Raw genomic sequence first — 12,981 nt, forward strand, 5'->3', positions numbered from 1 at the left:
AGTCTCACAAAGTGAGTCTCATTAGAGTAGAATATACACAAACCTTACTCTTATCTAAAAATAAAAAATATATTTTAAATTCATATAACTAATAGCATTTATAAAAATGAAAGGAAAAAAATATACATAATAATACTTAAAGAAAATATAAAGTCCAATTGACCAAAAAAGAAAATATTGCCTTTCTTTCTTTTGTGTTTAATTTAACTTTATTTAATTTAACTTTATTGGCTCACTTTTGTTTTTCAATCCCCAAAATCTCCCTCCCAAAAAATTAAAAATTACAAAAAATTAAAATTTCCCCCCAAAATTTTAAAACTCAATTAAATAACCTGATTTCACTTTTCACTTCATATCCCTTTACCTCTCACTATTCCATTGTTCTTCCCTACTACCTTTCCCGTCCCCTCCCCATTTTCCCTCATCCATATCTCAATTTCTAGTTTGTGTTGAAATATTTTATGTGATGTTTTGCTAATTAATTAATTTTTATGTAGGTCTTACAATATAGAATTCTTCAAGTAAAGGTAATTTTCTATTCGCAAAGATTTTAAAGTATTAATATTGAAATTGACATCTTTCACTTGTGAAACTATATTGAGTATATTAGTATTCTTGTACTGAAAGTAGCAATATATAATTATAGGTTTTAAGAAGTTCATAAAGTATACAAGTTTGTTTACTTCTTTAGTTGCATTACACTTTTATGGTTTTATTTGTTAAAAATTTTAATAGAAGAATTATCTAAGACATATTTTTTTCATTTGAAATTTTATATATACACACAATTATTTATATAATCATTTGTTATTTATTTTCTTGGTGATAATATATTTTGCAATTATTGATAGGCATATTTGAAAAAAGAATATATAAACAACAACTTGGGTTGGAATGACTATTGATCAAGTGCAGATCAAGACCGTTAAAGGAGAGAGAGGAAGCCTATGTTGCTTTGAACTCAAATAATATGTTGTCTTAAAAGTATTGTATATCGTGACAATTCTCAAAATTATAAAATACAATTATATATATGTCAGAAAGCTAGTGAAATATTCTTTAATTTTTAATAATGAAATTATTTTGAAATTTAGTATATTTTATTTTAGTTTCATTATATGAATTCTTGTGATTAATAATGGCTTATGGCAGTATTCTTTCATTTATGACAATGAATTTTTGTAGTTTAGCTACATATATATTACCAAAAATATGATTATACATTTTTACTTTTCATACCAAATTAAAAGAATAATTATAATTTATGTATTTCATGATAAAAATAATGAATTCTTAGCCATGTAAAAAAATATTTGTGGCAAATTCTTTAGTTGTTAGCTACAAATTTCTTAACTCATTGCTAAATGAAAATAGTTCTATTAGGAGTCTCAAACATAAAATATCCACTTCTTTTAGTAGCAAATAAATCTAGTCTTTTGCCACAATAGAATATATTATGGCTACAATATAAAAATTGCTATAGATTTTATTTGTCGTAGCAAAAAAGTAAAATTATTTGCTATAAGTATACATTTCGTAGCAAGAAATTTTTTACTGTAACAGCTACAAACATAATAAATTTATAGTTGTAAGTATTAGTCCTTAGTCACAGGTCATGTAAAATCTGTAGCTGATTTTTAGTTACGCCAGTTTTTGCTACGAATGCTACGGAAATAAAATTTGTGGCTAAAGTATTTAGCCACAGACTCTTTCATATTTAGCTATAACATATTCTGTAGCTATATATGCATTATGTTGTAGTGATTTCTGTATAAACCAAACAAACCTTATCAACATTCATTAAAAATGAGCAAATTCAAGTTTAACAATATCACTCTAAACATTCTGCATGGGTTGATTTATCGGTCACTTTACTCATAGTTATTATCTCAAAACGTCACAATTCTTCTTGATTTCAATCTTCAACAAAAGAAATAATTTTATAAGATAATTGTTAGAGTTGACCCAAATTTTGTTGGTCCGACCATAAAAGTTTCACGGTGTGACCCATGTTTGTGATTTTCAATGGGGTTTGTGGTCGTAGCGTACGGATCGGGCCTAGGACTTATTTGTACGCACATACTAAATAAGTGCAATTAGTGGGTCGATTTTGAACATTAAAAAATTACATCATTCTCCACATTGTACTCCTCTCCTTTCATAGTGAAATTTCTCTGCCTCTGCCTGTGATTTTTCTCGTAAGGATTTCCACGTAAATCTATGTGTTGCTCTTGTTTTTCTTTTACTTGTGGTTTGCTTATTCTGTTGAATCTTAACAAACTGGTATCAGAGCCAGGTTCAATTATTTTTTTGGGGATGACAACCATAAAGTATGATATTCCGTTGTTGGATCGCAATACTAGATTTTTGTTATGATAGGTTAAGATGCGGGCTGTACTTATGCAGATGGATTTGGACGATGCACTATTAGGGTTTGATATGATGCCCTCAACTTGGATGTACGAAGACAAGCTGTGTAAGGATCGAAAGGCTCTATCTCATATTTACCTTCATTTATCCAATTAGATTCTACATGATGTGTTGAAGGAGACCACTGTCACTGCATTGTGGTTGAAACTGGAATCATTATGTATGCCGAAGAGACTAACAAGTAAGTTGCATCTCAAACAACGACTTTATTCCCTTCGCATATCTAAGGGTGCGTCCTTGAAGGATCACCTATCTGTCCTTAAGGAAATCATCTCTAATTTAGAGACTCTAGATGTCAAGTATGATGAGGAAGATTTAGGGTTGATTTTGTTGTATTCGCTGCCTGCATCATACATGACCTTTAGGGAAATAATTTTATATAATCATGATACCCTGATTATAAATGAAGTCTATGATACGTTGTTCTCTAAGGATAAGATGAAGCATCTTGTGAATGGGTCGGAGACTCAAGAAGATGGTCTCATTGTTCGAGGAAGAACTCATGAGAGGAATTTTAGAGGTGATGACAGGAATAGGTCAAAATTCAGAAATAGAAACAAAAGCTGTAATTATTGCAAGAAGAGGGGTCATGTCAAATCCAAGTGTTATAAGTTATAAAATAGAGAGAAAGGGAAAGTTCCAAAATTGAAGGGACACCAACCAGAGAAGTCCGATGAAGCCAGTTTTGTTGAAGATGGCGGTAGTGATGGAGAACTCTTGGTAGTTTCTGATGGTAACTCCAAACCCTATGAGGATTAGATTCTTGATTCAGCTTGCACATTTTATATGTGTCGCAATCGGGATTGGTTTACAACATATGAAAACAGTCTCTCAAGGTGCTGTGTTAGTGGGAAATAACACACCTTGTAAGATAGCTGGTATTGGAATAATTAGAATTAAAATATTTAATGGGGTTGTGAAGACACTTGGTGATGTGCGGTATGTCCCAGACTTGAAGAGAAATCTTATTTCCTTGAGTACCCTTGATTCAAACGGATTTAGGTACAGTGGTGAAGGTGGAGTCCTGAAGGTTACTAAAGGTGCTCTTGTTATGATGAAGGGATAGAAAAAGGCTGCAAATTTGTATGTCTTGCAAGGCTCTATGGTTACAGGTGATGTAGCTATTTCTACCTCTCCTCTATCAGAAAGTGACGTTGCTAAACTTTGGCATATGCGCTTGGAGCATATGAGTGAAAACGTGATGATTGAACTAAGCAGCAGAGGACTTCTTGATGGCCAGAGTATTACCAAATTGAATTTCTGTGAGCACTGTGTTTTTGGGAAGCAAAAAAGAGTCAGATTCACTAAAGGCATTCACTCAACTAAAGTCACACTTGATTATATTCATTCTGATCTCTGGGGTCCTTCTAGAGTACCTTCTAAAGGAGGTGCGAATTACTTATTGACTATTATTGATGACTATTCCAGAAAAGGTTGGGTGTCTTCCTGAAGAAAAAGAATGATGTGTTGTCGACTTTCAAGGAGTGGAAAACTATAATTGAAAAGCAAATAGTGAAACAGGTAAAACGCCTTTGGATTGATAATAGTTTAGAGTTTTGTTTGAATAAATTTAATGCTCTGTGCAAGTCTGAAGGAATTGTGAGGCACTTGATAGTTCGTTATACTCCGCAGAAGAATGGTATGGCTGAACGAATGAATAGGACTATAATAGAGAAGGTGCATTGTATGCTCTCTAATCCTAGTTTACCCAAGTCTTTTTGGGCCGAAGATTCTTCCACAACTTGTCTTCTTATTAACCGCTCTCCGTCAGTCGCAAGTGATAAATAGACTCCACAAGAGGTATGGTCTGGTACTCCTACTAGTTATTTTAATTTGAGGATATTTGGATGTCCTGCTTACGCTCATGTTGGTAATAAAAAGTTGGAACCTAGATCTGTCAAGCATAAGCCTGGTGTTAAAGGTTATAAGCTTTGGTGTCCAGAAAACAGAAAAGTTATAATTAACAGGGATGTTGTGTTTGATGAAACTGCCATGATTTGAGCTCCCTTCGAATCTAGCGCTTCGCCCCCAGATGAGATTAGTGACACGAATTAGCAAAATTCAAGCACCTACATTGAATTGCAGATTGGAGCAGAGTCTACACCAGTGCCTACTTCTCAGTCTAGCCCGGCGATACAGAGTGGTACTATTTCTTCTTCACAACCAGTGACGCCACAATATTCTATTGCTAAAGATAGTCCTTGAAGAGATATGAAGTTGATTTGGTTGCTTATGCATTTAATGTAGCAGAAGGTATTGATTTCGGTGAAGATTCTTTTTCTTACTCAGAGGCATTTAGTTATGATGATTCCGGCCGATGGATGATTGCTATGCAGGAGGAGATGAAATCACTTCATAAGAATGACACATGGGATCTGGTGAGAATGCCCAAAGATAAGAAAGTTGTCCATTGCAAGTGGGTATTTAAAAAGAAAGAAGAAACACCGAAAGTTAAAGATGCTAGGTACAAAGCAAGACTAGTTGTTAAAGGCTACAGTCAGGTTCCAATGTTGACTTCACAAATGTGTTTTCTCCAGTTGTAAATCATAGTTGATTCGAGCCTTGCTTTGTATTGTGGCCATGCATAATCTTGAGCTTGAGTAGTTGGATGTCAAAACTGCATTCTTACATGGAGAACTTGAGGAAGACATCTATATGCAGCAATGAGAGGGCTTTGTAGTTTCAGGAAAGGAGGACTATGTGTGCTTGCTGAAAAAGTCTCTTTGTGGCTTAAAACAGTCGCCCAGACAGTGGTATAAGAGGTTTGACTCTTTTATGACATCTTATATAGTTCAGAGGAGTAGTTATGATAGTTATGTCTACTTTAAGGAGGTAAGTGATGGTTCGTTCTTGTATCTTCTTTTGTATGTTGATGATATATTGATTACAACAAATAAAATGAGAGAGATAGTAAAATTCAAAGCCCAGCTCAGCAAGGAGTTTGAGATAAAGTGTTTCACAGGTTCAATATGTAAAATTGCAAGCTCGTCAGTACTCTATTGGCAGCTTACTTCAAACTCTCGGCCACTTTATCTCCTAAGACAGATGATGAATGTAATTATATGTCTCGAGTTCCATACTCTAGTGCCGTCAGGTATCTTATATATGCGATGGTGTGTTCCCCACCAGATTTATCATATGATGTCAGTGCAGTTAGCAGATACATGACAAATCCTGGCAAAGAACATTGAAAAGCAGTTCAGTGGATTTTCAGATACTTGCAAGGATCTGCTGATGTTTGTTTGTAGTTTGGGCAAAATAGAGATGAATTAATCGGGTATGTTAATTCTGATTTTACAGGAGACTATGATAAAAGGAGATCCCTTACAGACTATGTTTTTACCATTGGTGGTTATGCTATCAGTTGGAAACCTACTTTACAGACTACGGTTGCTTTGTCAACTACTGAGGCAGAGTACATGACTATTATAGAGGCTTTCAAGGAATCTATTTGGTTGAGGGTCTATTTGGTGAGCTTAGCAAAGACTTACAGATTACTACAATTTTTTTCGACAGTCAGAGTGCTATCTTCCCTACGAAAGATTGAATGTTTCACAAGAGGACAAAACAATTTGATGTTCGGTATCATTTTATGCATAAAATTATTGCTCAAGGTGATATTGTGGTAAGAAAGAGTAGTACCTATGATAACCCTGCTGATATGATGACCAAGACACTACCAAGTGCTAAGTTTGAGCATTGCTTGGACTTGGTTGGTGTTAGATGTTAAGATGTGCCCTTAGGGGCTTTTGTGGAAAAGGTGGAGAGTTTATCTTGAAATAAATTTGAGTTCTGAATTAGAATTCGTGTCAAGGTGGAGATTGTTAGAGTTGTGACCTGATTTTTGTTGGTCCGGCCCTAAAAGTTTTGCGGTGCGATCCATGTTTGTGATTTTCAATGGGGTCTGTGGTGGTAGCGTAGAGATTGGGCCTAGGACTTATTTGTATGCACATACTATATAAGTGCAATTAGTGGGTCGGTTTTAGACATTTAGAAATTAAGTCATTCTCCATATTGTACTCCTCTCGTTTCATAGTGAAATTCCGTTGCCTTTACCCGTGTTTTTTTTTCGTAAAGGTTTCCACGTAAGTCTGTGTGTTGTTCTTATTTTTTTTTACTTGTGGTTTACTTATTCTGTCCGAATCTTAACAATAATAACGATTATTTGAGTGATGATATCATAAATCAACTCACTATAGGTGCGTCTGGTATGAAGAAAAATATTTTCCACAAAATACTTTCGATTTTACCATGTCAACTCTACTATAGTAACATTTCATATTGTCCAACCTCTAATATTTATCTAAATTATATTCAAATAATTTAAAATAATATTTTTTGCTTATCTACCAAATATAAAAAATTAATTTAAAAATTTAATGACCTACTTTGACTTGGCACAAATTTTAAGAAAATAAAGAAGACTTTTGAATCTAGTGGTCTTAAATTAAAGTTGTGGCAAATGTACCAAAATGTCCTTTAATCGTGTGGTCCTAAACATGCCCTATGGAAAGTTGAAATTAAGTATTGCCAAAAAAGAAAGGAAAAATTACAGAAACTAACATATTTAAGACATTAATTACAAAAAATAACAACACTTTTTCTAAATTACAACTTATAGCAATACTAGCAATATTTTAACTTTTTTAGAGTTAGGCGAGTGGATTCCACCAATTACTTTATCGTTACCTATTTTCAAGCCATTTACCATATTTCAGTTCCCTCAACTTCAATGTTTTTTTTTTTTTTCAAAAATCGCTCTTTGCTCTCTAATTTTTGACAAACTTATTCCCCAATAATTAAAGTATGCATAATTTTCAGTTAATGCATGTTATTTTTTTCATATAATTTTTTTTTTGTAAATTAATTTCGACATTATTCAACCTACATCTGCGATTCATTTTATTGGGTCTTTTTTTAATTTGTTTGCGTGTTGAAATTTTTGGAGTAACGCAATAATGGCAGTACATGCACATCATAGTAGTTCAGTTAGTGGTATTCCACCGTTGAATTTAGATTCCGATGAACTACCATCGTTTAGTATTGATTTAACGCAAGATGAAGAAATTAACTTGATTTCTACTAATGTTCGGTCGAAGGGTGGTGTTAGCATAGAAGAGGTGATATTGAAGAATCGTAATGATTCGAAAAAGATTATCGCAATCATAAAATGAAAAGCATTGAGAGAATCTTCATCCCCAAAACCCTCAAAAATTAAAAATAAAAGAGAAAGTCATTCGAAAAAAGAAGAATCTAGGAAAATTGCAACTCATGTTTCATCTGATTATGAATCTGAAGAAGAGAAAATAGAGGAGGTAATTTTGTATTTTTAATTTTTTCAATTTATGATAAATATGTTCATATATGTATTTTTTATATTTTGTAATGGATTTTTATTTAAAATATATTTTTTACATTTATGATATGTATTTGTATTTTGGTAATGATTTGTATTATTTTTGTATTTGTGTTTGGTTCTGTTAAGAGTTGTACTTATTCCAATATAGATATATATTTGTATTTTGTTACTGTAAGAAATGTATTTGTTACTTATAACTAGTAAAGTATATTTGTTAAAGTATAAATATGTATTTTTGTATTTATAATATTATATTATTGATGTACAATATCTATATGTATTTGTTATTACGGATTATTATTTTAAAAGGTATTTTTTTTCATTGTCGATATGTATTTTGTATTTTGATACTGTTTAATATTGTATTTGTATTTGTATTGTGTACTGATAATAGTTGTATTTGTTTTCGTGTAGATATGTATTTGAATTTAGTAATGTATAATTTGTATTTTTTATCGGTAACTGATAAAATATAATTGTGATGGTATGGATAGTTGTTTTTGTATTTATAATCTTATATTTGATGGACAATATGTTCTATTATGTATTTATTTCTTTGTAATGTGAAGATATATATATATATATATATATATATATATATATGTTACGTTACAATATGTATTTGTATTTTATGTAGTGTATTTGTGTCCAACATAGATATATATTTCTGTTTGGTACTGATAGAGGCGGAGCCAGAATTTCAACTAAGGGGGTTCAATATTCAAAGAAAACTTAGTCGAAGGGGGTTCAACACCTACTATAACTACATAAAAAATAATTTTAATCATGTATAAATAGTATATTTTTCCGTCAAAGGGGGTTCGGTCGAACCCCCTAACGGAGGCTAGCTCCGCCTCTAGATACTGATATGAAACTTCATTATGTATTTGTAGATACATATGTGGTATTGTTTTGACATATAACTATATTTCTAAATGTTAAGACATATATTAGATATGCTCTGTTTTTAGTTTCAATATCACTGTCACTTGAGACAAAGAAAAGTTCTGCAAGTGCCACAGTCTACAAGTGCAAATAGTACAAGTCTTTATTGCAGTTCGAGAGAGTTTGATGTGGTCACTAGCTTGAACTGTGTTTCAAACAAGGATGATTTACTGTTTGATAAGGATGTATTTGCGAAAATTGTGGTTTATATATGGTGACATATGCTTAGTGCCTTACTTTTGGTGACTGTGTTTCAAATATTGACTTTGATCCAGATCTTCTTCACATGAGATATGTTTTAATGTTGTGAAATTATGCTTCGAGGAAAGAAGATGAGAAGGCTGAAAGTGACGATGAAGCACCAATGAGACCTCCTAGGGATATTGGGATAACAGAAGATACTGAAGTGCATGATATTTGAAGTTTATTTGTATTTATTGTATTTGGCAACATTGAACTTTAAGAGGACTAAGATATAGTTGAAAGATGATATCTTAATATTTTTTTATGTGATTGTTAGATTTTTGATCGTTATGCTTATAAAATAGAATTTTTTGGTTTTACTTTATGTTATTGTTACGCATATTTTGGTATGAATATGTGATTTTCAGTTTTGGGTATAATTTTTAGTAATGAATATATATGTTTCAGTCATCATATGTATTTTTCAATGATGTATTTGTATTTTTCATTGTATGCATATGTATTTTTTTGTAATACATATAAGGTAAGGTGAGGTTGCATATAATATTTTTCATTGTATGAATATATATTTTTTTGTAATGCATATGTATTTTGAGTAATGCATATATTTTTTTCCAGTTATGCACATATACTTTCAAATAATACAAAGTTATTGTATTGTTTTGCATAAGTCTGTGTATTTTTATGAAGCATATGTATTTATGATTCATACATACATAGTTATTCGTATATATCTATTAATAATGTATATTTATTTATGATTATTGCATATGTTTCCTTAAAAAAAAAACAAATGGATTTCAAGTTCTGATTAAGTAATTGATAAGTCATTATATGAATTTTTAATTATTTTTATTTATTACATAAATGTATGTTAACTTATTTTTAGTTTTTATAGATTGGTATACGTTTTTATTAGAATCTCACATGTATTTTTCAGATAAAAAAATTGACTTGTATGGTGTACACTCTTTTACGTATAAATAAATAATGGTATATGTCTTATAAAATATATTCATGATGATAACATTTGCAACAGTTTAACTACAAAAAAGTCAACATCATCAAAAGTTTGTATCAAAATTTAGAATCATAAAATAATCAGTGAAAAAAAATAATTGTTTTTGAACTGAATACATCTGTAAACTTATCATTTATTATATTTCCTACATGAACGCCTATTGTGACCTTTAAATCCACATGAACTACAATAATTTTTATTTTTCTTCTCAAATTTATCTCTTTCCGATTTTTCACGATCCTTCTTTGCAGGTCTTCCAAGGGGTCGCTTGTATTTTGGAGGCAAAACTATCTCCTCCAATATCTCATGTGGAATCGCTCAATCATCTTTGTGTGGTATAGGATAAATGGGAAGATCATACGTTCTTCACACAGTTTTTGATTTGTATAGATCAGAGCAATATGATCCCTTTTGAAAATTTTTGCTATCAAGTAATGCATAAGCATGCACACAGGGTATCTCGTCTTATTGGAATGCATGGCAAGAATTTTTTTTCCTCAAGGCAAACAATAAAATGTTTATCCTTGTCGTGTACTGTGTAGACATACTCTGAGACCGGTATAACCTGAAATTATTAAAATAAAATTAAAATTATAACAACAATTATTCATTTGATATTTGTAATTGTTCCACTTTAGCAATTGTATCTTACCAACTCTGCATATGTATATTGCATGTCTCAATATGTATTTTTAGAAATATATGACCTGCATATTTTTTTTTAAAAAAAAATAAATGCAGTCAAACACTTAAAACAGAGTGCATATGGATTTTTTAAATACATATAGCTGGCAGCATATGTAAACTGAAATACATAAAAGTAACTACCAGTGATCACATAAACAGACTGCATATGTATTTTACAAATACATATAGCTGGTAACATATGTAATGTTAAATACATATATAAGAAGGACTTACCGATTTTATCTACAGTATAAGAAGCTACAAAAGTACCAGTATACAGTTTTCTGAGATAACTTGCATCAACGATTCTTACAAATCTACAATGTTCGAACTCTTTGATACAATAACTTATTAGTATATACAAAACTTCAAAACGAAATCCAACAAGAACGAATTATTTAATTAAAACAACAACAACAACAACAAACCCAGTGTATTCCCACATAGTGAGGTCTGGGGAGGGTAAAATGTACGCAGTCCATACCTCTACCTCTAAAGAAGTAGAAAGATTGTTTCCGATAGACCCCCAGTGCATTGTTTAATTAAAAATGAAAAAAAAAATACAAAACAAATTGTAACAATTGTATATCAATATTCAACCTACATAACGCGATGAAAAACTCTAATTTGTAAAAAAAAAATGATAGATCAAACCACTTTGTTCGAGAACTGATCAAACCGTTGTTGTTACGATTTTTTCAGCGATTTTCACAAATATAGTTAAAAAATTCACAAACAAAATCATATTTGTTTATTGATAACTGTATTTGCAGCGTTGTCTTGTTAAACTTTTCTCAAAACATTAGGCGATGAACATAAATTTTGGGAGCAGTCGATTTTTTGAAATTGATATGAATTACAGATTATGAAAAACATTTTTGAATTTTAATTATGTTGTTGTAAAATAATGGTTGTGGTTAAAATAGAGTCATTAAAGGAAAAGGTATCTGGATAATTAATTGTACCATTAATTACCGTTAAGTTATTCCCTTAAATAACTCTAACTGATTAGAGTTAAATTAGGAACTATTATTACATTTGTATATGTATTTTTATAGCAACATTTATACAAAATACAGAATACATATTGCTATTTTTTATAATTATGAAACTGTTGCTATAAAATTTATAATTAAGACTCTACAGTTGCTATTTCTGAAATTTTTTCAAAAAGAAAAGGGGTCATTCTTTTTTAAACGGACTAAAAAAATAAGTGAGTCATTCTTTTTGAAATGAATGGAATACTTATTTTCTAAAATATTTTTAATGAAAAATATTTTTATTTGTACCAAACACACCCTAAATGTACGCTAAGACAAGAAACGAAAAAGAAGAAAAAGAGGAAGGTTAAGATACCAATTTATTCGTAAAGATAAATGAGAAAATAAATTACAAGCTACCACACGATTCCACCAAATCGATCATTACATAAAATGAGGGTTTTCATGGTTATCTAACTATGGAATCAAACCATATGTACAATATATTTAAAGTAACAATCAAATTAAAACAAACATGAATAATGACGATACCCTACAAATTACAATACCGTGACTAACAACTACCCAAACAAAGCGTTAGAAGAATTGGAGAAACCAAAAAGAGAAGAAAAGGAGGAAGGTAGAGATACTTACGGATTAGCCATTTTAATGTTGCTGCAAAAGATACAATATTTGGGGGGTGAAATTTGATGGTCAATCCTAAAAAACTATATTGGAGCTTTTATTGCATGATGAGCACTGACAAATTTAGTAAATGTACGTCATCGCTGACGAGCTATTTTGGAGTAGCTATATTGAAATTAATAATTTGATAATTAGTTTTAGTTAATTATTTGATTTATTATATTAAAAATGATATGTATAACATAATTTAGAAGATCTACATTTTTACATTTCAAGTTCTTTCCTTTTTTTATGTTGTATTATTTATTTAATATTTTTAGATTTTTCTTTTTTTTTTTTCCTTTTTCTTCTATTCGTTCTGTTGCAAAATGTACTTAGACATGTTTTCATATAGTATACATAATATAATCATAGATACAGATATTTAGGTATTCTTTTGATTTTTTTTTTCATATAGATTTGCATGTACATATATAAATAGCATGATATTCTTGCATAATACTACAGGGAAATTGCTCCATTATCTCTTATTTTACAGGTTTCATTTTCTGTTTTTTTTTTCTTTCTATTTAACTCAATATCTTCTTCCTTCTTTTTTTCCAATTTACCTTCTCATCCTTCACCAATTATCACACTAAATTTATTCTCCTAAAACGAGTTATATTTTTTTTTTCTTTTAGTAACTCCATATATCATTTTAACACTGCATA

General features: G+C 30.7%; 1 long non-coding RNA gene across 1 annotated transcript in view; it reads left to right on the forward strand.

The window, feature by feature from the left end:
- The first annotated feature begins 11,947 nt into the window (after nucleotides 1-11,947).
- LOC124887619 overlaps nucleotides 11,948-12,981 on the forward strand; it is a 5,355-nt gene continuing 4,321 nt past the window's right edge. Inside the window, exon 1 of the long non-coding RNA XR_007045383.1 lies at nucleotides 11,948-12,809. This is a non-coding gene — a long non-coding RNA (uncharacterized LOC124887619). The remainder of the gene's footprint in view (nucleotides 12,810-12,981) is intronic.

Source organism: Capsicum annuum, chromosome 10 (genome assembly GCF_002878395.1).
Source record: "Capsicum annuum cultivar UCD-10X-F1 chromosome 10, UCD10Xv1.1, whole genome shotgun sequence".
Taxonomy (NCBI): domain Eukaryota; kingdom Viridiplantae; phylum Streptophyta; class Magnoliopsida; order Solanales; family Solanaceae; genus Capsicum; species Capsicum annuum.